General features: G+C 40.0%; 1 protein-coding gene across 12 annotated transcripts in view; it reads left to right on the top strand.

Moving 5' to 3' along the window:
• The window catches only part of mpp7a (MAGUK p55 scaffold protein 7a), a 515,701-nt gene that overhangs the window by 46,228 nt on the left and 441,732 nt on the right, over positions 1-27,741 (top strand). For 8 of the 12 annotated variants that reach the window (XM_072253895.1, XM_072253897.1, XM_072253900.1 and 5 more), the window contains exon 2: positions 17,918-18,033. The exons of 3 other annotated variants lie outside the window; for them this stretch is intronic. The gene's annotated coding sequence lies outside the window, so the exon portion shown is untranslated. Of the gene's footprint in view, positions 1-12,261; positions 12,283-17,917; positions 18,034-27,741 lie in introns of those variants that run through there. One more of the 12 variants, XM_072253898.1, reaches the window with a different exon arrangement.

The following is a 27,741-nucleotide window of genomic DNA, read 5'->3' as shown; positions in this document are numbered from 1 at the left end:
GTTCTAGTTAAGTATTGATATGTCTAATCGTACATCATGTCTTAACGTTTATTTCGATGTTCGATCACAAATTGCCAAGGTACAAAAAATGTAAGTTGAGTAAATCATTGATGCATTAAGCCCTGGATTCCCTCCGAACATTAAATTCGTTGCTTTCTCCAACTGCTGTCTCAGGCCAGTTCGGATTGTTTCTAAACCATCTGTGATTTAACTTCAGCATCATTTGACTCGATTTGTACCAAAGCATATTGATTGCTAATTTCCAAATTCCATTTTACTCAGTACTGCTTGGCTGTTATTTTAAGTAGTTTTCTGAGCTTAAGAACTTGAGTATCCAAGTATCCTATCTAGCCAACATAATTGAGCTCTTAGTCTGACATTGTTTCATTTTGAAATCCAAAGCCTCATATTCATATTGGGTGCATGGTAGTGTAAGTGCTTAGCACAATGCTCTACAGTACCAGTGACCATAAGACATAGGAGCAGAATTCAGTCCATGGAGTCTGCTCCGCCATTCCTTCATGGCTGATTGCGGATCCCGCCAAACCCCATTCGTCTACCTTGCCATTTCCTTTGATGCTCTGAGCGAACAGGAAACAATCAAGTTCTGCCTTAACTATACCTTCAGAATTGGCCTCCCCTGCAGTCTGTGATCCGGGTTCAATTCCAGCCGCTGTCTGTAAGGTGTTTGTACGTTCTCCCCTTGACCACGTGGGTTTCCTCCCACAGACCGATGACCTACCAGTTGGTGGGTTGCTGTGGCCAGAAGAGCCCCTTCTGCAAGGTATCTCAGTAAATAATAAATATTCAAATCTGATTATGACCTTGCTATTCCCTTTGTATCTTACAACAGTCCTTCAACTTCTTGGACCCTTGCATTCTTTAGTTGGTGTAGTTAGCCATGGGCACCCCTATGGGTCCCAGCTATGCCTGCCTTTTTGTTGGCTTTGTGGAACAATCCATGTTCCAGCCTATACTGGTATCTGTCCCCCACTTTTCCTTCGCTACATCGACAACTGCATCGGTGCTGCTTCCTGCATGCAAGCTGAGCCCGTTAACTTCGCCTCCAACTTTCACCCTGCCCTCAAGTTTACCTGGTCCATTTCTGACTCCTCTCTCTCCCCCACCCCCTTTCTTGATCTTTCTGTCTCTATCTCTGGAGACAGCTTATCTACTGATGTCTACTGTAAGCCTATGGACTCTCACAACTACCTGGACTATTCCTCCTCCCACCCTGTCTCTTGCCATCCCCTTCTTGCAATTCCTCCATCTCTGCCGCATCTGCTCTCTGGATGAGGCTTTCCATTCCAGGACGAAGGAGATGTCCTTTTTTAAAGAACGGGGCTTCCCTTCCTCCACCATCGACTCTGCTCTCAAACGTATCAATCCCATTTCACGCACATCTGCTCTCGCCCCATCCTCCCGCCACCCCACTAGGAATAGGGTTCCCCTTGTCTTCACCTACCACCCCACCTGCCTCCGGGTCCAACATATTCTCCGTAATTTCCGCCACCTCCAACGGGATCCCACCACTAAGCACATCCTTCCCTCCCCCCCCCCCCCCCGGCTTTCTGCAGGGATCGCTCCCTACGCGACTCCCTTGTCCGTTCGTCCCCTCTATCACTTCCCACCGATCTCCCTCCCGGCACTTATCCTTGTGAGCAGAACAAGTGCTACACATGCCCTTACACTTCCTCACCACCATTCAGGGCCCCAGACAGTCCTTCCCAGAGAGGCGACACTTCACCTGTGAGTCGGCTGGGGTGATATACTGCGTCAGGTGCTCCCCATGCGACCTTCTACATATTGGCGAGACCCGACGCAGGCTGGGAGACCATTTCACTGAACACCTACACTCTGTCCGCCAGAGAAAGCAGGATCTCCCAGCGGCCTCATATTTTAATTCCACGTCCCATTCCCATTCTGATACGTCTATCCACGGCCTCCTCTACTGTCAAGATGAAGCCACACTCAGATTGGAGGAACAACACCTTATATTCAGTCTGGGTAGCCTCCAACCTGATGGCATGAACATTGACTTCTCTAACTTCCGTTAATGCCCCACCTCCCCTTCGTACCCCATCCGTTATTTATTTATTATTATTATTAATTTTTTTTCTCCCTCTGTCCCTCTCACTATACTCCTTGCCCATCCTCTGGGCTTCCCCGCTCCCCATTTCTTTCTCCCTAGGCCTCCCGTCCCATGATCCTCTCCCTTCTCCAGCCTCGTATACCTTTTGCCAATCAACTGTCCAGCTCTTGGCTCCATCCCTCGCCCTCCTGTCTTCTCCTATCATTTTGGATCTCCCCCTCCCCCTCCCACTTTCAAATTCTTACTGTCTCTTCTTTCAGTTAGTCCTGACGAAGGGTCTCGGCCCAAAACGTCGACTGTACCTCTTCCTATAGATGCTGCCTGGCCTGCTGCGTTCACCAACAATTTTTATGTGTGTTGCTAGTCATTTGTTGCCATTTTTTCAATATTGTGCCTTCAGCCATCTAAATAGGAGATCTGGAATTATCTTCCTGAATTTGCTTTTCCATCTCCTTTAAAACTGCACTGGGTTAAACTCTGAATTAGCAATTCTAATCCTTTGGCTGCTTGAATATATCCTGATGACAACTGTGCAATTATCTTGGACAACTACCAATATTAAAGGCACTTTGTGTATGCACGTTGTTATATTAAATCACTTTCATCAGTGCTCTTGGTGAATGTTTTGTGTTGGTACATTTTCAGTTTGTATGTTCAGCAATCTTTATAATTTCTGATAGCTGCCTGTAACATAAATTGTACAATCAAATTAAATTCATTTGCACATCCATCAGGCGAGGCTATACATATGAAAAAAAAACTTGAAAATAACATTTACTTCTTAAAAAAATGTGTAACTTCAGTTTGTTGTTGTCAATTAAGCAGCACTTCCATTTATCTCTGTATCCATGTTGAAGAACGAAGTCAGAATTTTGAGACAAATTTCTTGAGATCACCCTTCTGTGTTTCTCTGGAAGTGTAATGGGATGTTTCCTCCATTAATGTGGCATTAAAACTATGAATATTTATGGAAAGGTTTACTTAGAGTCGGATTTATTATTACTGACTTTGTGAAATTTGTTCACAGCTGTGCAATACAAAGACAGAACATTACTAAATTACAATTAACAGTGTTGCTTTGACCTATTTGTAATGTGTCAGTTGAAAATGGACTCCAGTATTTGGGGTGAGGAGCATTTGTAAAATGATTTTTGAATTCCAGTTTTGTAATCTGTTTGGCTGAAGTTTCAACAGATTAATCCATTTCTGTATAGTTAAATTTTATATACTGTTTAAATTTTGTGTGAAATACAAGCATTTGTTATTTCAACAATACTTCTGAAATCCAAAGAAAATATTTGAGAAACTGTTTTGATTTGTATATACTCCATTAGTTCAGACACAAAGCATTGTTTCTGGTTAAATGTTCTGAGATACATGTGAATGGGGTGGGGTAGGGTGTTGTCATTGGCAAGACAACACTGTTAATTCCAAATTTATGGTTGTGAAAGTGATCTTGCAATGATTTGGTTATTTGTGAAAGAAAATTGATGTAAATGATTGACTGACATGATCACTTCAGAGAGCAATTCTTCTTTGATGCTCCTTTCATGTTGAAGATTAATTGCTTGTTAGTCCTGTACCTTAAGGTACCCAACAACATCTGGGATCTGCATACAACATCTTTATATTTCAAAAGTACACTTTATTCCTAATAAACCATGAAAGCAGAAACAGTTTACTACTTTTAATCTCATGGTCAATGTATTCAGTAGTTTTATTGTATCCTTGGCACTTGTATGGCCCCCGGAGTGATTGATCCTTTCATTTTTTGAGGAACTTCCTCATCCAACTCAAACCCTCTATCATATAGTGGAAGAAGCCTAAGTTGTGGTCCTTCCCCACAGACCCTTTGCATGGGTTTCACCAAGCTTCTGTGCATTCTGCAGCATGTACCTCCTGCAGCCTGTGCTAGTTGGCAGCATTCCCTTTTGGACATCTTGCTGTGCTGGTTTTGGGCAGACTAAAGGGTATCTTTTACTGAGTTGACAACCTTCCAGCAGTATTTGATGCACATACTGGTGTAAGACCACAACAGTGGAACATAATTAGGCTATTCGTCCCATTGAGTCTTCTATGCCATTCAATTATGGCTGGTATATTTTCCCCCTCCAACCCATTTTCCTGTCTTCTCCCCATAACCTTCAATGTTCTTATCAAGAACCCATCAACCTCTAAAATATACTTAGTGACTTGCTTTCCACAGCTGTCTGTGGCAGTGAATTCCACAGATTCACCACCCCTGAGATAAAGAAATTCCTTCTCATCTATTCTAAAGTGATGTCCTTCTATTGTGAGGCTGTGCCTTCTCTTCTGAGGCTCCCACTATTGAAAACATTCTCTCCATGTTCACTCTATGCAGGCCTTTCAATATTTATTTAAGAGAGATTCCATTCTCTTGCCAACACTGAGCTTAGGCCCAAAGCCATCAGCGGGTCCTCGGTTAACCCTTTCATTCCTGGGATCATTCTTGTCAGCCTCCTCCGGTCCGTCTCCAGTGGCAGCATAACCTTAGATATGGGGCTCAGAATTGCCACAATACAGCCAGTATGGTCTGACCAATGCCTTGTAAAGCCACACATTACACTCTTGCTTTTACTCCTCTTGAAAAGAATGTTACATTGCATTTGTCTTCCATACTACCAACTCAACCTGCAAATTAACCTTTTAGTAATCCTGCACTAGGACTCCCAACTCTTTCCACCTTGTGATTTTTGAATTTTCTTCCTGTTTAGAAAATATTCTGTTCCTTTATTCCTTCTACCAATGTATATGAACCTACATTTCCCTTTGTAGTGTTCTGTCTGCAGCTTTTTGTCCATTCTCCTAATTTGTCCAAGACCTTCTACAAACTCACTGCTTCCTCAACACTAACTACCCCTTCACCTATCTTTGTATTGTTCACAAATTTGGCCACGAAGCCATCAAATCTGTCATTCAGATTAATAACATAGGATGTGAGTAGAAGTGGGCTCAATGCGAACCCCTGCGGAATTCATGAGTCATTGGCAACCCACCAGGAAAAGCCTCCTGTATTTCCATTTTTTTTTTGTTTGTTTCCTGCCAGTCAGCTAATCTATCCATGCTAGTATCTGCTTTGTATGCACTGAGCTCCTCCCTTGTTTAGCAGTTTCATGTCTGTCACCTGGGCAAAGTCCTTCTGGAAATCCAAGCAAACAGCATCCTTTGACTCCTTTGTCCATCAAAGAATTCCAGCAGATTTGTCAGGCAAGATCTTCCATTAAGGCCACCATGCTGACTTCAGCCTATTTTATCATGTGCTTCCAAGTACCTGTAAACTTCATCATCTAAATCTTCCCAACCGCTACAGTCAGACTGACTGGCCTATAATTTTGTTTCTTCTGCCTTCCTCCTTCCTTAAAAACTGGAGTGAAATTTGCAATTTTTCAGTCTTTTGGAACTGTCCTAGAATCTAATGATTGCTGAAGGATCGTGACTAATGTCTTCACAATCTCTTCAGTTAGCCCTGACAGAACCCTGGGGTGTAGTCCATCCAGTCCAGGTGACTTATCTATCTTCACACCTTTGAGCTTCCCAAGCATATTCTCCTTAGTAATAGCAACTACACTTCTATCCCCTGACACTTGAATTTCTTGCATAGTGCTAGTGTCTTCCACAGAGAGGACTGATGCAAAGTACTTGTGAAGTTTGTCTGCTATATCTTTGTCCCCATTACTAATTTTCCAAGATCATTTTACAGCAGTCTGATATCTGCTCTCACCTCTTTTATTCTTTATAAAACTCAAATAAACTTTTGACACCCTCTTTTGTCCTACCAGAGTAAGAAATCCTCCATAGCAATTAATCTTTAGGCCTGAATGGGACAATTTAAAATTTACTATGCTATGCGTGTCTGTACAGTAGTTGCATATATATACGCACATTCTATATTGAATTGGAGTTTGTAGCTAAGCAGGGAGGTGTGTTGTGTATTTAGTGTTTCAATAATTAACTAATCTTGTATACATGTTGGTTGATTAAGCATTCTTTGTTGCTTACGTAATTCATTGCCGGTTATATGTAAAAGGATATGAATGGCATTTGGCATTATGGCACCATGTCATAAGTGCGCACCTTGTTAAAGCAAAACTAAAAGTAGAGATGCAACATCTTGAACCTGTGTTTTTCTTTCAATTAATTTTTAAGTTTTAGAGCTACAAAACATTGCTCCTGTGACCATGTTTTGTATGTTAAATGACTACAGTCTGGTCTGTCAGCTTGACCTCAAGTCACAGTTTTGCAGATAATTTAGCCCATGGGCTTGGTTGGTTTGATGCAAGCCAATTTAACACAACCCCATTGTCTTATTGTTCAGTGATATCTTTTAATCCATTGGCCAGTCTGTTTATTTGCAAAGGTAAGCTTTTATCTAACTTACTGATTGCAATTTACAATCCATGTTAAGAATTGAACACTGATTCTAATTTGAGTTAATATCTGCTGTATCTACATAATACCCTTAAAAGAGAGGGGGCAGGAAATGCTGAGATGGAAGTCCCGGATGTGGTCTTATTAGCAATGAATGAATGAATGGCCTACTCCTATTTTTACTATTTGTTCTGCTATGTTAGCTCCACTTTGCATATTCCTTGTGTACAGACATCCGTTAATCTCGTGAGACCATGGTTTGCACCTTGGAAGGTTTCCAGGGCACAGGCCTGGGCAAGGTTGTATGGAAGACCGGCAGTTGCCCATGCTGCGAGTCTCCCCTCTCCTTGCCACCGATGTTGTCCAAGGGAAGGGCACTAGAGGCAATACAGCTTGGCACCGGTGTTGTTGCAGAGCAATATGTGGTTAGGTGCCTTGCTCAAGGGTAGAACACGCTGCCTCAGCTGCGGCTTGAACTAGTGATCTTCAGATCTCTGGACCGACGCCTTAACCACTTAGCCACGTGCCAACACTTGATTCCCTGAATATTTAAATGTCTATGAATCTCTATTTTAAATTTACAAAACAATTGCAGAACCTTGGCTTGTGAGCAGGTAATTAGAAAGGTTCATTATCAATTGTGTTCCCGTTTTTAGGGAGCTGTCGTCTTGCACCCCAAGATCCCTTTGTACATGGATGCTTCAGAGTCTTGCCATTTACTGTATGCACCACCCTATACTTGTCTGAGGCAGTTCCTTTTACCTTGAGTGTGCTAGGTGCTTTGAATGCATTGCCAGTTGAGGTAGTGAAAACAGACATAATAGCAAGCATTTAAGAGGCATTTAGAGAGATATGTGAAGGCAGGAATGGCACAGGCTTTGGGCTGAAGGATCTGTTTCTGTGCTGTACTATTCTATGGTGCTTTTGCAAACCTATTTTGAGACCGTAACTGTTGGTTCTAAATACACCAGTGTGGAAGAATGTCAACTCTATAAGAGAATTCAGATTTTTTAGCATGATGTGCTAGCCCTGGAAAAGGTCTGGTGGAGATTCACAAGTGATTACAGTAATGAAAGCTTAACCGATGAGGAGAGTTTGATGCCTCTCGGCCTGTACTTGAAAGATGAGGAAAGGTCTCATTGAAACCTGCCGTATTCTGAATGGACTGGACATAGATGCTTCCATTAGTAGGGATGTCTGGAATCTGAGGGCACAGAATCATAATAAAAGGACATGGCTTTAAAACTGACATGAGAAATTCCTTTCGGGTTGTGAATCTGGAACTTGTTGTCATAGAGGGCTGTGGAGGCCAAGTCATTGTGTGTTTATAAGGCAGGGGTTGACACATCCTTGATTGTTAAAGGGGTTAAGGGTTGTTCGGAGAATGGGGTTTGGAATAATCAACCACAATTGAATAACATAACATAATTGATAGACTGAATAGCCTAGTTCTGTTCCTCTTTGTTATGGCCGTATGGATTCTGAAGCACATTTAATAATTTAGAATGTTTCAAAAACAAATCGCTAGTGATCATTCTAGAATTGAGTACTTGGGTATAGTTTGTTAAAACTCCATGGTAAACTCACCATCTGAGGTGAAATTTCCTTTGCCTTGGTCACAGCTATATCTGTTAGGGAGAACAGACTTTGCACAATATTCCAGATGGTGTTTCACTATGATTCCTCAGCATTACACATATGTGAGTTGCTTTGATTCATCTTTTGTTTGAAGGTCAGCATTGTTGTCTTGTGGTGGTTGGGTTGGTTGCCAAATGTGTGCAACAGATCTTTGCAATAATAATGTTGCCCTTCTGTCATCCAGTTCAATATATTTAGTTTATAACTCAGCTAAGTTTATTGTCATATGCACAAATACATGTATGCACTAGTGCAAGAAAAAAAATTTGCAACCAGCATCACAGACACATAGCATCATATAAGCAATATTCACTGCAATCTGTTAAGCAATGCAGTTAAAAAGGATGGAAATACACCAAAACAATTGCAGGTGACCTTCTTTTGAGACTGTTAAAATATTATCTTGTAATTGTTTTTGCTAATTAAGATACACTGGTGCACTTCCCTACAAAACCAGAGTTAGGCGATTGAAGTGATAAAATATATCTGCCATACATGCAGCCGAGGTTGGCCATTGTAAATCCTAGAAGTATTTTATCAGACAAGGCTTCTTGAGACAGAGGTTAAGTTCATAATGTAGTTCATGCAGTTAGTTGAATTGTTTGGCATGGAGCAGCCATAGCAGCTTGAAGGTGATGGATTTCAGTTCTCATTTCTTAACACAGAAAACAAAGTGCAAGTTAAGTCTATTTGTATTCACAGAGATGTTTCAAATGCAATAATTTGTATTTCATAAGTTTGAGGCAACTTAGCTACCAGCGTTTATGAATGAAACATTGTTTCATTGAGTTTCCAGTGTAATTTGCATGGTGGACACTACACTTGATTGTTTGTTGTCAGTATGGCTGTTCAGTCAGGAACATTGAAGTGCAGGAGTTGAGAATCCTCCTGCCACAAAATGAAAATTGGGTTTAAAATTGCTTGTGAATGGATAACTGATGTGGTAGTGTTAAGTAAAGGATAATATCTTGTGAAAATGTTGACTTCAATATTCTTTGTTTATAAACCTGAGAAATGTTTGTGAATAAACTACAGTGCATTCTGGTTAATTGGGCCATGTAATTAAAAGAAAGAACCACATGTGATATGTCTTAATTAACTGGAATTGATTGTATTTTGAAATTTTAAAGTGCGGACTCCTATGCAGTGGCCCCACTGGTATCCATGTCACCTTGCAGATATCAAACTTAAAGCAACACAGTATTTTGTGTCAGTTTGTCATAGCATAGTAAATTCTTAGGAAGATTTCCATTATGAATTTAGAGCAGATAAACTTCAAAAAAAGAATCTCTAACCAGTGAACTCATCTAATGTTTTTGTAAACCAGCGTGACATCTGCACTTTCTCAATTCCTTGGATTTCACTGTCACTGCAATGTTAGCCAATTATTCTGCATGATGCTTTTATTTTAAAAAAAAGCCACTCATTTTCTTGTCTGTTTTGTCACTCAAAGATTGAGCAATAAGTATCTGTTAGTTAACATATTATTAAGCTTTCACCTGTTGTAAATGATAATTTGTATTAAGTAATATGGCAGGCAATATGATATTATGCTTTCAGCATCTTAATTTGTTATCTGCCTCTTAACAGTTCCTAGTTCCATTTCCAACTATTTTACTTCAGGTTGAAATATTTAATTACCATGGAAATGAGTTGGGGCTAGTCATAATATTTAGGTTAAATCTCAAGGTTTTATGTAGCAAATTAAGGCCAATTATTGCATGATAAGAGAAAGACATTTAGTTGCAGAGGAAGGCATTATATGTTGTTCATTTATTGGCAGAGTTCTGCTCATTTGATATGAGTTTAGAAGCCAGAGGGTTGCTTATCTTCCAACTGTCTTGGCAGGGAATGAGGTGAAGAAAATAAAACTGAGCAGCCAGTTTGCAATATTGACCTTCTTTGACAAACAAGGTCAAATTAAATGGACTTGTGCAGTTATACAGAAACCGTCTGATGTTATTTGGAAACCCTGTATTTTGTTACAACATAAGGCATAGGTAAAGTAAACTGACTACTTTCGCATAGAGTGGTTGACTGAATTTAAAGATGTCCGTAACAATTCTGTTTTTTTTACCACATTTGGGTTTCAGCTCTGATAATCAGTGATGTATTTTTCAATTGAACTTTGAAAGAGAATGCACCCACCATGCCTGTACTGTATTTGATTTTGTATTTTAATATTGTGGTTCTTTTAATTACAGCCTTGATCCATAAGCATATTCATGTTAGTTCATATGGAGTGTTCTTTATAGAACCAAAGTTGGTAGGATCTGTTTGTTTCATTATAATAGATTTTACTATCATTATGTGTTCTTTGTATTGCAGTTTATTATTTTTCTGAGTATTTGTATAAGGGGTAATGTCGGAAGGTTATGTGGAGATATTTGACCTATGATATAAATGTTAGAGAAGGCTTTTGAAGGGTTTATTGGCTTATTCCTGGTCTTGTTTCTTAAATAAATATTTGATCCTTGATTAATGTTGAATGAAAAGACAGTAATCATTTATTTGTAATGTTTGGTTCAGCAATGTTACATATTTTGAGCAATCATTCTGATGTAGTATCTTCCAAATGTTCTCTTAACCCAGTAATCACCTTTTGAAGCCTCAAGGTTAACTGCCACAGTCGTTTTTTCTTTTCTCAATTCATTTTTTAAATCTTGATTTTGGTAGTGAAGCTGTCCTTGGACTACTTAGAAATTACCTTATTTATTTAACTAACGTTGGATATGCTCTATTTCTCAGGTTTTTTGAATCCTAATTGGATTACTGATGTGTACATGCTTTAGTCAATGTCATCTTTATATTCATTGATAGGATTTTCTGTTTTCTCCCCCACTTGTCAACTGAAACATTCAGTATCCAGTATCAGTGGTATCTCATTCAAGAAACTATTTTGAATAGTGAATTTATTCACTAAATTAAGCAATTTATTTATGCAATTACCTTAATGTTAAAACGAGTTCCTTTGTTTACTTGTTTGCACAAATGAAGTTCCTTTGGAATAGGACAAATTTCAAGTGTTGCAACTGTGGGATGTTGGATTCATTTTATTCACTCAGTTGTTCACAAATCCCAGTCCGTTTGAATGTGTACTTTAATGTGAAAAACAATGTAGTCAAAATTTACATTTTGGCAGAGGAGCAGGGAGCAAATGTCATCCAATTTAACCCTCTACTCTAGTCAATAGTTCACCTGTAGTTACCATGCAGAAGTATAAATCATTTTGACATGGAAATTACATCAAACAGGGATGACTTCTCTTGTTGGTAAACTCTTGATGGCAATGAGGAACCATACAAGAATGAGATAGGTCGGCTGTGTGAGTGGTGTCACAACAACTTCACACTTTGTCAGCAAGACTAAGGAGTTTATTGTGATCTTTGGGAAGGGGAGTTCTGGAGAATGCACCAGTCCTTACTGAGAGGTAAGCGATGGAAGAGATGAGCAGCTTCAAGTTCCTAGGTGTCAGCATCACAGAAGATCTATTGTGGGCCCAGTACATGGATGCAGTCACCAAGAAGGCAAGCCAGTGGTTCTATTTTGTTATTTGTTAAGTCACCAAAAGCTCTTACAAACTTCGGTAGATTTGTGTTAGAGGGGCTCCTGGCTGGTTGTATCACTGTCGACATGGTCGCTTTACTAAATTGGAATGAATGAGGGTACAGATAGCTGTTGTAGACTCTGCCAGCTCCTTCATGGGTCTATCCCTCCCCACCATCTTCAAGAGGCGATTCCTCAACAACATCCATCATTAAGAGCCTCCACAATCCAGGACATGTTCTCTTGTTTTGGTTTCAATTTTAAGTGCAAGCAGCAACTGAATGGCATTCTGGAATTCAGAATTCCATATTTGCTCTCTCCCTCTTTTAAATGGAGGCATTATATTTGCTACACTTATCTTCTGAGGCTATCTGTAATTTATTTATGTATTTATTTTTTGAATGATTGTGGTTCCAGATTTTAAAATTAAAGAAGCTAATCTCTCTGCATCTATCCTAAAATTACTTAAGATGGTGACGGTTCTGATAAAACTCTTCTGCACTCTGCAAAGAATATTCAGATCCTTCCTGAATGTGGCAACCACAAATGGATGAGCTATTTCAGTTGTGGTCCTACCAGATATTAATGAAAACTCAACAAAAGTTAACACCTTTATGGTAAGTTATTCTGAATGTAATACTTCTATTTAGGAAATGCACAATTGTGTGTTTTGCCAACAAGATTGAATCCACAGGTCTAAATTTCTAATTTCCATTGGCTTCATGACAGTTTTATCGAATGGGAATCATGACTGCATATAGTTCTTTCAGTGTAGTGTTCTTAAAGCTGTTAAACAAATGTAGGTTGCATTCTTCCTTTTTATTTGTAGGAGTGGTTGGATGTTACATAGAGCAAAACTTTTAAGCAAAGATTTTTGGCAAAACCTCTAAGCGTGTGTTACTTCTGCTTTTGAACACACGCAAGGTGTTTAAGGTGTGTTCATAACTCTCTGAAGTGTTTATTTTTTACATGTATGTTAATGACCTTATTGTCAACCTATATTGTCAGCACCTCCTGAGAGCTTGTACATATTTCTATAGTGAATGAATGACTTGCTGAAGTAGTTGAGTTTAGAAAAACACAAGATCAATTGAATTACTCACAACAGAAAGATTTGATTACTGCATCGTTGCCTGTTTGAAATGATTGTGATTGCTCACTGATGTGATTTGTCAGTTATGGTTGAGTGTCGTATAGTGGATTCTGGTTAATTAGCCCATCAGTAAATTAGGGCAGCTGCTTACTGGGGACAACTCTTAAAGAACAAAAATTGACTGAGAAAATAGCTGGGTTTCCCTTAGTTTATTTGAGATACTATGCCTCTAAATTGGGACAGGATAATATTGCTGAATGGCTTGACAAGCATCAGTTGTGTAAACTTGTATGGCCATAAGACTACACGGTGCTTAGAGCAAACAGTTTTTTAAAAATAGTGTCAGTTGCCTGTGTTTTCAAAAAACTAGTAATCTTTATCGCTGACAGTTGGTGAGAAGTAAACAAGCATTCAGGCTTGGAGGAGCCAGAAATGACTGAGAGTGAAAATAAAACTATTTCAGTATTGCAAATTGGGAACTACAAAGAATTTGAAAGTATTGGCAATCATCTTGAATGTTAAAATAAAAATGAAGATTTGGAAGGTATAATCGTTAAAAGCATTGTATGAAGGCAGTCAATTACCTGTACTAATTGATTTTGATCATTTAAAATCAGTCAGAAGAACATGGCAGCACACACTAGAGGAATTCCTCCATCAACAATTATTAGGAGACAATACATAGTTTATAATACTGTCGTAGTGGTATTGGTGGTCTAATTTGTTCTGTATTTCATTCAGATATGCAGTTTGTTACTCAATTAATGGTAGTTTGGTTTTTTAAATATCTTTAACTATTTCCATGAAATTTCAGCTATTTAGGGCAGCTGCTTATTTGGGCCAAAATATACTGATTCCAGTATGTTCTATAACTGGAGTCCAGTGTATTCCAGTGGGGGCCCCTTGAGGTCTAACTGCATGGCTTTCAGTGAGCAGCTTTCGTGAATTCAAGCCATTGTCAATCTCTTCTTCCTAAGCATGAAGCTGTGGAATGATGAATTTGTTATTTTAAGACCACAGGAAATAAGAGCAGAATTAGGCCATTTGGCCGACTGAGTCTGCTCCACCAAACTTGCTCACAATATTCCAAGTGAGGCCTCAAAGTCTCAACATTACATTTTTGCTTTTATATTATAGTCCTCTTGAATTGAATGCTGACATTGCAATTACCTTCCTCACCACAGACTCAATCTGCAAATTAAGCTTTAACCTGCACAAGGGCTCCCAAGTCCCTTTGCACCTCAGTTTTTTGTATTTTCTCTCCATTTGGAAAATAGTCACCCCTTTCATTTTTTTCTACTGTAGCGCATGACCGTATACTTTTGACACTGTATTCTATCTCCCTTTTCTTTGCCCATTCTCCTAATCTATCTAGATTCTGCTGTAGCCTCTCTACTTCCTCAAAACTATCTGACCCTCCATCTATCTTCATATTGTCTGCAAACTTTGCAACAAAGCTATCAATTCCATCATCCAATTCATTGACATATAACGTGAAAAGAATTGGTGCCAACACAGACCCCTGTGGAACACCTCAAGTCACCGACAGCCAACCAAAAATTGGTCCCTTTATTTCCATTCTTCCAATCAGCCACTGCTTTGTCCATGCTAGAATCTTTCCTGTAATACCTTAAGCAGCCTCATGTATAACACCATGTCAAAGGCCTTCTGAAAATCCAAGTACATAACATTAACCAGCAACACACATCAAAGAGATACAGTCGACGTTTCAGGCCGAGACCCTTCATCAAGACTCCAGTTATTACATTAACCAGTTCTCCTTTGTCTATCCTGCTTGTTGCTATTATAAAGAATTCCAACAGGTTTGTCAGGCAAGATTTCCCCCTTGGAAACCATCCTGACTATTGCATAGTTTATCATGTGCCTCCAAGTACCCTGAGACCTCATCCTTAATAATTGATTCCAATATCTTCCCAACTGCTGAGGTCAGACTAACTGGTTTATAGTTTCTTTAATTCTGCCTCTCTCCCTTCTTGAAGAGTGGAGAGACACTTGCAATTTTCCAGCCTTCTGGAACCATTCCAGAATCTTGTGATTCTTGAAACATTATTACTAATTTTGGTTGTGTATTAGATTTTTCTTTGGAGGTGGCAGGGGTGGGGTGGTGAGAAAATCTTTGTATTTCATTAATTTCTATTCCTTTCTTTCTGTCCCTTTGTGATGGTAGGGGTGGGGGCTGGGGTGAGGACGTGTCTGCAAGTGTATTAACATAGCTAACTGCAATGTACTTGATAATGAAAGACTGCATTATGTGTTTATTGTAATTGCCTGTTCTGCTGTACGTTTCTATAATGTCTAATTAACCTGTTAATTTGCTGAGATGGTAAATTCCAGCATGGTGCATGTTTAATTATATACCCATTGTTCAAGTAACACATGTTTACTTACTGCTATTTATTTTGATTATGGTTTTCACTATCACAATTTGTCCAGCTCTGAAGTGTTCTCCTTAATCTATATTCAGTGATTTTTTTTCTCCTTTTCATTCTGCTCTTCAGTGGAGATAATGGCTCTTCAGCAATTTGGTTGCTTCATGTTAAGCGTGTGTGCTTTTCTGCATATGTGTAAATGTTTGTTTGAGTAGGGAAAGAGGAAGGAAGAGGTTTCACTGTAATAGTTTCCTCCCATTCTTAATTGATTCTTCTCTCTGGGAAGTAGTTAAACAATGATCAAGAGTTGAAACTTATTTTAATAAAAGAACTAAGGCCAAATACAGCACCTGGTTTGGACCTTGTTATGGGTCTGCTACTTAAATGCTAAAATATACTGAACTGTAGACGTTAATACTGTCAGTTGATCTGTTAGTTTGTGCATTACATTCTCCATATCCTAAGCGTAGAGAAAATGGTTTTAATAATGAGAAGAAACATTAATTGAATATTTGCATCAAAGATCCATGAGGTTGTTAGCAGGGTTGAGTTATGAGGAGTGGCCGTATAAATTGGGACTGTTTTAAATCCCCTGGAGCATAGGATCCATGGGAGTGACCTCATGGAAAAATCATGAGGGATATTGATAATTTGGATGGCCACAGTGTTTTTGCCAGAGTAGGGGAGTCTAAAATTGCTCTTGCATATACCATAACTGGTTGCTGCAGGAGAATATGCTGATTCTTATTTCTCTGCTGTATTCCACATTAATGATATTTGATTTGTGAGATAAAGTAGAAATGAATTTTGAATGGACAAAAATTTCGAAATGGCAAGTTACTCTTTTTTTTCCAGTTTGGCGTCAGTGGAATGGTACAGCTTTTACTCTGCCAATTTTCTTTCAGGAAGGAGAAAGATAAAAGTACTTGCATTTGTTTTTTGCTTTGACGTTTTTAGTCAAGGTCAATGAAGCAATAAAATAGTGCTATGATATTGTGGAATTTATAAATGAGCATAACCTGCAAGAATAAAAATTCATGAATTTGCCCTTGACAGTTCAGCTCAGGTTCCATAGCTGTGTGGTTTTGGTATTTAGAATTGCAGAGGTAATAAATGTACGATTTATGTTAACCAATGTTAAAGATTTGAAACAAAATTTGTTGCGGGAAGCTGATTTTGGACTTGTAAGCCAGAGGGCATGTAGGAGGGTGTTTGTTAGGCACATGTATACACAGAATAGAGGAATATGGGTTATGTGCAGACGGAAGGGATTACGTGTCATTAACTTAATTTGTTTGGCACAATAGTATGGGCAAAAGGATCTGTTCCTGTGCTCAACTGTTTTCATCTAGATCTCTCCACAGTTAAGATCTCATTACAGCAATGATGGTCTGGGAGATACCAACATTGGTTTGCTGCTGCTTGGACAAATTCCTTCAAATTTCCCAGAGGGGGGAAAAAAATGGCATCTTTACAACACCTGAAAGTGCTGCTGTTAGTAGTCCGAATCTCAGCGTATTGGAGGGTGGAGGCTTGTTGCTGTGAGACTGACCATTAGTGAATCTTGCTACAACCTTTTTCATTATTTATTTTGCCATGTTTTAGTTTCCTCAAAATGCGAAATTACTACGGACAAAGAAATCTGTAAAGAACTGTTAATTTGTACTGTTGATGTAGTGAGTCTGTGGATAATTTCCTGGTTTTAACAGGTCCATGTTTTGTTTTCCTGATCAGGTGAACAACCTGATTATATCAAATAAGGAAGTAAAAATGCAGCATTATTTTTATTGCAAAATGCCAAAGTACCCTTATATACCTATTGATGTGTTGGAATGCGATTTTTCGATGTGAATGCTATCAGGAGTCAAACTGACATCTAGTTGTGTTAAAGTTGGGAAGCTGCTGCGTCCTTAATGACGTGACTTTACTATTAAAAATTGTAATTCTTGGAACGTATAATTGTAAGCTTTTTTTTTACATTGTATTCTCAAAGTTTGCCTGAAAGGCCAGGAGCCAGTTCACCAAACAAAAATTTGTCATGATGAAACTATGCATCTTGTTATGGCTTGCAGTAACTATGTTTGGAATTAATATTGAGGTGATGGGGATTTTAGTGCTGTTGTGTTGCTAATTTGCATGATGCAACCAGGCAGATTTATTTAAATATATGAGGTACAGTCTTGGGCACTGGAGCTGGGTGTTTAATCTGGAGGCTTGCACAACTGTGTTTAAGGCTGGATTTCTTCACTGCAAGAAGTTTTCCAGTGCTATTATTGGGAGGTGAGTGGAAAACAGCTAGTGCTTATTTACCCCACGAAAATAATTTAGGAAATGTACAATCCTTATGAGGTGGTCTGAGAAGAGTCTGTTGCTGTAATGTTTATACTTGGTGACTAGGAGGTGCGCAGAGGATCAGAAGCATGCAGAAGCCCTATGTAAGCAGCAAAAGGAGTGCATCACAGACAATCCACTAATCTACTCTGTCATGCTTTTCCTGCCCTATCTGTGCAAGAACTGAAGGTTCTTGCATTGGTTTAGTGGATTAGCTCACAGCCTGCTGAACCAGAATGGAAGTAAGTCATCCGTCAGTATTGAGGGATTGACAAAGATGAGCAAAGCCAAGTTTTAAATGGTACAACCAAGATATGCATGATTTATATTAGTGCATGAGGTTTAAGTCAAGTGAATGGTTCAGTCTTGAGCAGTGTTGAGATTAAATATAATTTGCCTGACAGTAATCCAAGTATGTCTCATTACTGTCCCATCAAGATGGTGAAAAGACTCTGGAGAAGAAGGAGCTGTGTCATGATGCAGAATGTTTGAACTGGTCTTCCAATCAAATCATTTCTTTGGTTTGTCCCAATAAGGTTAAAGACAAAATAGAGGTAGGAATATGCCACTGATCCTTACTGTAATTTTGCAATCTCTTGAAACTGTGATAACCTTTCATCTTTCTGCTTGTCAAGAATCTTTGCCCTAAGAATATTCATTGAAGTGTCTTTCTCCATTTTTGAAGAAATAATGTGTTGTTTTCTGATTTTATGGGGCCATCCCCATACTTCAAAGTTGATACCTTGCAGTTAACTGGTTGCAGGTCCTGTCCTTGAAATTCTTGCTTTATTGAAAGGAATCTATTGTACATTTTGAAAGATCCCCTTAAAGCCTGTTATTGTGTTTCAGTTGCGCATCTAATTAGGTTTGCCAGTTCATTTTAGTTGGTTCTGCTCTTGTGTCTTAATGTCATTGTGTTTAAAAATGTTTTGATCAATTCTTTTGGTCTCTGCCACTCCAGGGGTTCTCTACTGAGTCTTAAATTCTGTCCTGTTACAAAATTTTGCAGTGAGCTTGTCTCAAGTACATTTGTCCTTAGATTTTCCCATTGCACATGTAAATTAAAATCCTCAGACTGGAGCGTTCAAATGAGGCTCATCACATTTTTGATCTCTTGTATGGAGAAACAAGACTGTGTTCAAAGGCCAAATAGAGTACGTGCATTTTGGTTGATCTCGTACTTGTTGGAGGGAGACTTGACCATTTACCTTCTCAGGTGCAGATTCTCACATGCTCCCTAACTGTCCGAAAGATTTTTATACATCGTCAGAAACATAGTATAGTATTTCACTATCGCCATCCAGTGTATGAACATTCATAGGCTCTGAGTCAATCAGGTGAAGGTCGGCTGCTGCTGGCGCAGTGGCATCAGTGCCGGACTTCAGAGCGAAGGCTCCTGAGTTCGAATCCAAGTCGGGCCACCCCCCCCCCCCCCCCGAGCACGCTTTCCAACCGTGCCGGGTTGAGCGTCGAGCTAGCCACTTAGCCTCGTTTTTTAAAAAACGGGTCGAGTCAGAAGTGTTCATATCGTGACCATGTTAATCCAAAGGGAGACAAATCCTGACACTGCGCACCAGACAAGAATGGCTGATTGTCTGGTGCGACATGCTAGGAGGAGGTAAAGGTCAACTTGTGATAAGTAATTTTAAATGTCTCCAGACCTATTTGATCACCTTATGCCCTGCACGCCCTACTGGGGGTAGAGGAGGAAGTGGAATGCATACTAAGATCAGATAATGATTTCATTATTTCTTGTCAAATGATATTGTGATCATAATAAACTGCCAGTTTGAGTATTCAATTATGTGCTAGAGTAGTTTGTATTTTCCTGGGATATCATGTTTTTAAGATCTGCTGACTTGGGTAGTCGTGTGAAACTCAGGTCATTGTGTCCTGCCGAAGGGTCTCGTCCCGAAATGTTGACTGTACTTTTCTCCATAGATGCTGCTTTGCCTGCTGAATTCCTCCAGCACATTATGTTCATTGCACTCAAAGATACTCAGTGTATCAACCATTGAAACATTACATGTTTGCTCTACATTTGGAACAAATAACATTCTGATAACCCGTTATCTGATCATCTAAATCTTGATGCGTTGGTGTGTGGTTCACCAGGTTGTATAACCCTTGTGGCCTTTAAACTTAGCAGGTTCACTGTTTTGTTTTATTTTATTCTATACCTGTAATATCTAAGTAGAAATAAAATAAATGTGTTAGTGCATTAATAAGAGTAATGACTAATCTGGAAGATTTGCTTCTCTGGGACTACCAGATTCTCAAAGTGGCATATTATCCATCTGTACTAATGCCTTTTGCCACATTGAATTTATATCCTTTCTATTACTGTCCTATCTAAATGTTTGTCTAATTGCCCAAACAGCTGATGGGATCTATCCCAGGCTACTGAGGAAAGCAAGTATTGCCCCACAGATTACCAGAGTTCAAACCTGTACAGCTGAAATTACAAGGAAGCAGCTTTACTCACTGCAAACAGTGTCATTCATTTAGTAATGTTATGCCTGACAGATACCATCCAATCTTGCACTCAGCATTTTGATTTCTTGTTCCATTTTCACACTTTGACCTTGTGGAGTGGTGGTGGTGAATTGAAGCACTATTTGATTTGTGTACAAAGTGTAGTTCCAATTCGAAGATTCTATTTTTCCTTAGTGATGTTAATGATTCTTTATCTCGTTCACATCCTGGTTATTAAACATCTTCATTAGGTAGTCCCTCTGTCTTCAACTTGATGCAACTTGATTCAGTAATTGAATACAGTCTGATGAATCTGTTGATTTTAAATTGACCAAAGCCTATAACTAAACATAGTAAATGAAAATCAAAAATAAAAGCAAAAAACTGCAGATATGAGAAATCTGAAGAGAAAATGTTGGAAATAGCAGTAGGTCATGCTGCATCTTTGGAAGTGGAAACAGTTAACATTTCTGATCAGAGATCTTGGTTCAGACAATAATGAAATTGTGGTGACCCTGTTTCTTGTCCCAGCCTGACCTGCTGAGAAATAACATTTTTTATTTGCTTTAGGTCAGCTGTACACAAATGAAAATCAAAAAGTCTGCTGATGCTAGAAAAGTGTAGTAAGAATGGAAAATGCAGGAAACAAAAGCAGAGTTAACATTTCTGGTTGATGACCTTTGTTCAGAATTGAGAGAAGATGGAAATATTTTAAATTGCAGAGGATGAAGAGGTGGGGAGAACAAAAGGTAATGTCTGTTATTGATTGGAAATCAGAGGGAGTGACAAGTGGTGGCAATGCAGTGAGTATGCGGTGAAAACTCTCAATCTGGGGAAAATTTGGATAGAGTTCCGTTAATCATTGCTCTGTGTCATGCAGCTCAACTTACTGAATCATACAGATATTCCCAATATTCTGGATTTGTTTTTTGCAATAATATCTTGTGCAGAACTTGAATGTGATCTGGAAGTCAGCTTGGTTTTTCTGTAGATGACAGACAGGAGTCTGAATGTCCACTTCTGTCATAAAGTTCCTGTAATTCTGTTATCAAGATATTGCTTATTCTCAATTCCAAAAAAATCCTGTCTGCTTACTTAAAAATGACAACACAAATCTATCCTGACTCTTTGATCAGTTCAGAGACATTTATACTCGTAGGTTGCCCCCGAGATTTCAGTAAGTTACTTGCGTGTTAAACTGACAGATCTGCAGTTAGATGGTTGCCATTCATGTGAATTTTGAATCCACATGACCCAATTTTTGATCCTATAATATGAAGAACACTACTTCAATTCACATTCCTCGTGCTAAAATCTTTTGGCCTTGGCTGATATGGTGTGAGATCCTAGGATTTCCACAGCAAAAATCCATGAGAGATAGTATTGTTGGTTTCTCAGCTCTATTCTGGAAACAGGACGTGCTTTGTTTGCCTTAAATGAAATTCTGTGAATGAAATTAAATCTTTCCTTGCTCTTAAACATCAGTCATTGCTCCCTACACCCCCCCCCACTCCCTTTACAATAATGCTTTTTACAACAATGGCTCTGAAGCTATCCCAGATCAATCTAAACTATGTAGTTTCATTAGTCAGTGTTCCCAGTTCTTTTTCAAAGATATCTTTCTTTTTAATAGCAACATAGAAGCCATTGTGATGTATGCAATTTATTTGGTTATCCGAAGTCTGAAATGTTCAATTGGGTTTTGTTTTTTAAAAAAAATTATGCAAAAGATGATCACTGCTTCATTTGTTCCAGTCCCCATGTAAATGTTACTTCGCTTATTAATTCTAAACTGGTAATTGTCATTCTTGTTTGCACTTAATTGATCCATATCATGGAGTCATAGATTCAGAGCTGTACAGCACACGAACGAACCCATGCCAACATTTTTGCATTTTACACTAATTCCATTTACCTATGCTAGGACTGTATCAGAATCAGGTTTTTGTCATGAACATGAATCTCAAAATTTATTGTTCTGCCATGCAGTGCAGTACAAAGAAATAATGAGGTGGTGTTCATGGGCCATTATTCGGAAGTAATGTTTTTAAAAAATATCTGTTTATGCCATGCCTGTTTAAGTGCCTGTATAAATGTTTCTTTAATGTAGTAACTACCTATACCTGACTGCCAGCAAGTTCCAGATATCAACCACACTCTGGGGGTGTTGGGGACTTTCCACTCAAGATCCCTTTAAAATCCTTTCCTCTCACCTTAAATCAATGTTTTCCTTACCACTGGAGGAAGATACTGATGACCTACCCAATCTGCCTCTTTTCTAAACCCTCCTTTGGGTCACCACTCAAGCCTCCATGGTTCCAAGGAAAACAAATTCAGCTGGTAATTCGAGACTTCCAATCCAGGCAACAGCTTGATGAATCTCACCTGCACTCTTCCTTGGTATAACCACATCATTCCTACAGTGTATGAATAAACCACATGGAGACTATACTGTGATGTTAGAAATCTTGTGAACCCTGTAGAATTTTCTTTCTGCATAAATGTGGCCTAAAATGGTTGCCTGGATTGGAGAGCATACCTTATGAGAATAGGTTGAGTGAACTTGGCCTTTTCTGTTTGGAGCGATGGAGGAGGAGAGGTGACCTGATAGAGGTGTACGAGATGATGAGAGGCATTGATCGTGTGGATAACCAGAGGCTTTTTTAGCTGAAATGGCTAACACGAGGGGGCATAGTTTTAAGGTGCTTGGAAGTAGGTACAGAGGGGATATAAGGAGTAATTTTTTTTTAACACAGTGGTGGGTGAGTGAAATGCACTGCCAGCAATGGTGGCAGAGACACTATAATAGGGTCTTTTAAGAGATTTAAAGAAATAGAAGGCTACGCGCTGGGGAAATTCTAGGCAGTTTCTAGAATAGATTACACGGTTGGCACAACATTGTGGGCCGAAAGGCTTGTAATGTGCTGCAGATTTCTGTTCTAAAGTGTGATCAGACCTTCACGCACAAGGCATCATATTTGTTCATTTATTTATTTAGAAAAATTATCCCATATTACATGTATTTATTTTAAAGCATGTGAACCTTTGCCTTCAGTAACTGGTGGCACCCCCCTGTACAGCAATAACTTCAACCAAACGTTTCTAGTAACTGTTGATCAGTCCTGCACATCGGCTTGGAGGAATTTTAGGCCATTCTTCCTTACAAAACTGCTTCAACTCTGGGATGTTGGATGGTTTCCTTGCATGAACTGTTTGCTTCAGGTCCTTCAACAACATTTCTATAGAATTAAGGACAGGGGCTTTGACTCAGCCATTCCAAAACACAAATTTTCTTATTTTTAAACCATTCTGTTGTTGATTTACTCTAGTCTTTCTGATCATTGTCAAGTTGCATTATCCAACTTCTGTTAAGCTTCAGGTGAAAGACTGCTCCCTGACAATCTCCTGTAAAATGTTGTGATACAATTTTGAATTCATTGTGCCTTCAACAATGCTGTCCAGGCCCTGAGACAACAAAGCAGCCCCAGACCACAGTGATCCTTCCAGCATGCTTCACAGTCGGGAAGAGGTTTTGGTGTTGGTGTGCAATGCTCTTTTTCCTCCAAACATAGTGGTGTGTATTTCTGCCAAGAAGTTAAACTTTTGTCACATCTGTCCACAGAACTTTGTCATGGAAGTGTTGTGGAACATCCAGATGGTCTTTTGCAAACTTGAGACATGCAGCAAAGTTTTTTTTCCTGGAGAGCAGTGGTTTCCTCTGTGGTGTCCTTCCATGAACACTGCTCTTCAGTGTTTTTCTTGTGGACACATGAACAGAGACTTTAGCAGGTTCTAGAGATTTCTGCAGGTCTTTTGTCCTTGAGTTCTTTCCTGTCTCTTTCAGCATTGCATGCTGTGCTCTTGGTGTGATCTTTGCAGGATGCCCACTCCTAGGGAGAGTAGCAACAATACCGAGTTTCCTCCATTTGTAGGCAGTTTCTCTTTCTGTGGACTGATGAACACTCGGGTCTTTAGAAATGCTTCTGAAGCCTTTTCCAGCTTCATGAATCTTATACAATTCTTGAAGGTCCTTTGAAAATTGTTTTAATGAAGGCATGGTGCACATAAACAGATCTTTCTTGAGAAGAGCAGGCTCTTTCAGTAACCTGACTTTGTGTGCCTTTTTAATAGGGTAGGGCACTTCTGCAACCAACATCTCCTACCTCATGTCATTGATTGGAACACCTGACTCCAAATGTCTTTTGTAGGAGGCATTACCCCAGAGATCCACATACTTTTTTCAACAAATACATGTAATATTGGATCATTTTTCTCAATAAATCAAGTATAAAGTTTTTTGTGTTACTAACTTAATTGGGTTCTCTCTATCTACTATTAGGACTTGCGTGAAAATCGGATCACATTTTAGGTCATGTTTATGCAGAAATAGAGAACATTCTGCAGGGTTCACAAACTTTAAAGCACCACTGTGTACGGAAATGTTGATGTACAAGTCCTTTACTCAGAATAGGCAGATATTCAACTTTCTACCAACAACACACTGCAGACTTCAAAGCTCAGCACAGTAATGCTGCCAACATAACTGCCTCTCTCCCAGGTGGGTCGAATCCTTTTTGCACTTGTTTTGATATCACCAACACTGAGTCCCTGAGGAGAGCCTCTGAGGCTGAAGTACTCACGTGTTTCCAACAGTTGTAAGCTTGCGGAACCGAATGGCATCCTGGGGGGGGGGGGGGGGTGGTACTCAGGATGTGCGCAGCACAACTGATATATATATTTCCAGACATTTTTAATCTCTCCCTCTCCCAGCATAAAGTGCCCTCCTGCTTCAAAACATTCACCATTGTCCTTGTACCTAAAAAGACCAGGGTAACACGTCTGAACGACTGGCGTCCTGTTGCACTCAACTCAATAATAATCAAATGCTTTGAGAGGCTGGTCGAGAGCTACATCTGCAGCTTGCTACCATCCACGCTGGACCCTTTACAATTCATCTGCCGACATAACCGATCGACAGATGACGCAATAGCTACAGCTCTACACATCATCCTCACACATCTGGAGAAGAAGAATGCTTATGTGAGAATACTGTTCTTGGACTACAGTTCAGCATTCAACACCATAATTCCCTCCAGGCTTGACGAGAAGCTCAGAGACCTTGACCTTCACCTTGCCTTGTGCAGCTGGATCCTGGGCTTCCTGTCAGATCGCCGGTAGGTGGTAAGAGTGGGCTCCCTCGCCTCACCTCTGCCTCTGTGACCCTCAACACAGGTGCCCCTCAGGGCTGTGTCCTAAGCCCCCTCCTTTACTGCCTGTACTCATGACAGTGTCACTACCCACTGCTCCAATCTGCTAATTAAGTTTGCTGTGATACCACATTGATTGGATTTCTTTCAAATAATGACGAGGCAGCCTACAGAGAAGAAGTCATCACCCTGACTCAGTGGTGTGAAGTAAACAACCTCTCCCTCAATGTCCCAAAAACAAAGGAGCTGATTGTGGACTACAGGAGGAATGGAGACAGGCTCACTCCTATTGACATCAATGGATCTGGGGTCGAGAGAGTGAACAGTAAGTTCCTCAGCATACACATCACCAAAGATCTCACGTGGTCTGTACATACCAGCTGTATGGTGGGAAAAAAAGCACAACAGTGCCTCTTTCACCTCAGACGGTTGAAGAGGTTTGGCATGAGTCCCCAAATCCCAAGGACTTTCTACAGTGGCACATTTGAGAGCATCCTGACTGACTGCATTACTGCCTAGTATGGGGACTGTACTTCCCTGAATCGCAGGACTCTGCAGAGAGTGGTGTGAACAGGCCAGCCTATCTGCAGATGTTAACTTCTCACTATTCAGTACATTTTCAGAGACGGGTGCATGAAATGAGCCCGAAGGATCATTGGGGATCTGAGTCATCCCAACCACAAACTGTTTCAGCTGCTACCATCTGGGAAATGGTTCTGCTGCATAAAAGCCCGGACCAACAGGCCCCAGGACAGCTTCTTCCACCAGACTGCTGGAATTCTATGCTACATTGACTGTCCTGTTGTACATACTATTTAGTACAAATTACTATAAATTGCACATTTAGACGGAGACATAATGTTAAGACATTTACTCCTTGTGTATGTGAAGGATGTATGAAATAAAGTCAATTCCATTCAATATTCAGGAGGTGACCTGGTCCAAGAATCTCCCTGAACAAACTCAGTAAAAGCTCCCTAAACTCAAAATACATTGAATTTTTATACTTCCAAAAATAAATGATTGCAATAACCACCATAACAGTTCAAAGTGAACTTATGATCAAAATGTGTACAGTATATATCGCCATGTATTACCCTGAGATTTGCTTTCTTGCAGGCATTTGTAGCAATAAAGAAATACAACAGAATCAATGAAAACTACACACAGACGACAAACAGCCAATGTGCGAAAGATGACAACTGCAAATACAAAAAATTAATAAGCAAATAATACTGAGAACGTGGATTGTAGATTGCTTGAAAGTGAGTCCATAGGTTGTGGGATCAGCTCAGTATTGGGGTGAATGAAGTTGTTGGTTCAGGAGTTTGATGCTTAGAGTAATAGCTGTTCCTGAACCTGGTGGTGTTGGATTTTGGGTTCCTGGACCACCTCCCTGATGCAGCAGTGAGAAGAGAGCATGGTCTGGATGCTGGGGCCATTGATTGTGGATGCTGCTGCCTTGTTGCAGTGTTCGTTGTTGATGTGCTCAGTGGGGAGAGCACTTTTGTTGTGATGGATTGGGCTATATCCACTTTTTTTTTGTAGGGTTTTACATCCTTGGGCATTGTTTTATTCCACATTGGGCCATGATTCAGGATATTCTTCACTGCACCCACAGAAGTTCAAAGGTTGCATTTACTGTCAGAAATGTATACAATATACATCCTGAAATACTTTTTCTTCACAAGCATCCACGAAAAGCGGTGCCCCAAAGAATGAATGACAGTTAAATGTGAGAACCCCGAAGTCCCCTCCCCAGCTCCCCCCTCCCGCATGTAAGCAAGCAATGATCCCCCTCCTCCCACCACCAAAAAAAAGCTCATCGGTACCGTCACCGAGCCCAAGCATGTGCTAAGCAATAGCAAGACACAGACCAAAGTTACCCCAAAGGCTTTGCATTTCATCCGGCATTCAACAAACCACAGGTTCTGTCTCTCCCTGGCAAGGGCGAGGGAGGTGTCCCCCATTTTCACAGCGAGTGGGAGACATAACAACAGCCCGCTGGTTCACCATGTTAAAAGTCTGTTTCGTTGCTTTTTTTGAGCTCTGTGTCTGAAGATTGCAAAGACCTCGGGTCTTTGGGCCTACAGCGAAAGATTTTCCGGCCTCCACGACGACCCATGAGTTTCCTGCTGTAACACTGACCCTTGATCTGCCCGTCTCCAGAGCCCTGAGATCTTAGGCCTCTGAGCACAATCGAGACTGTCAGACCAAACCCTTGGCATGTTGAATAACGGCCAGTCGTGGAACCCCGAGGGCGGGTCCCATTCCCGCAAAGAACTGAAGTCAGTGTGTAACTCCAGGTCAGGATTTTCAAAAGAATCCTGAAAGGGAAAAGTAAAATAGAGCTGTTTCTGAAGATGCAAGCAAAGGAGTTGCCATTAGGCGCCATTATCCCTCCTAAGCTCCGCCTTATCCAAGTTTTAGATAACACGCTGAATCCGCACAAACTTCTAAGAAAATAGGAGCTGCAATGCCACTTGCACTAATTCCAGGACAGAACCTCTGATATGATAACATCAAGTAATTTATACTTACTGACCCTCCCCTCCTCCAATCCCTTAATGAGAGCTGGCT

The sequence above is a fragment of the Mobula birostris genome, chromosome 3, assembly GCF_030028105.1.
Source record: "Mobula birostris isolate sMobBir1 chromosome 3, sMobBir1.hap1, whole genome shotgun sequence".
In the NCBI taxonomy this organism is placed as follows: Eukaryota; Metazoa; Chordata; class Chondrichthyes; order Myliobatiformes; family Myliobatidae; genus Mobula; species Mobula birostris.
Note: the sequence above shows the minus strand (reverse complement) of the source record. Positions and strands in the feature narration are given on the sequence as shown.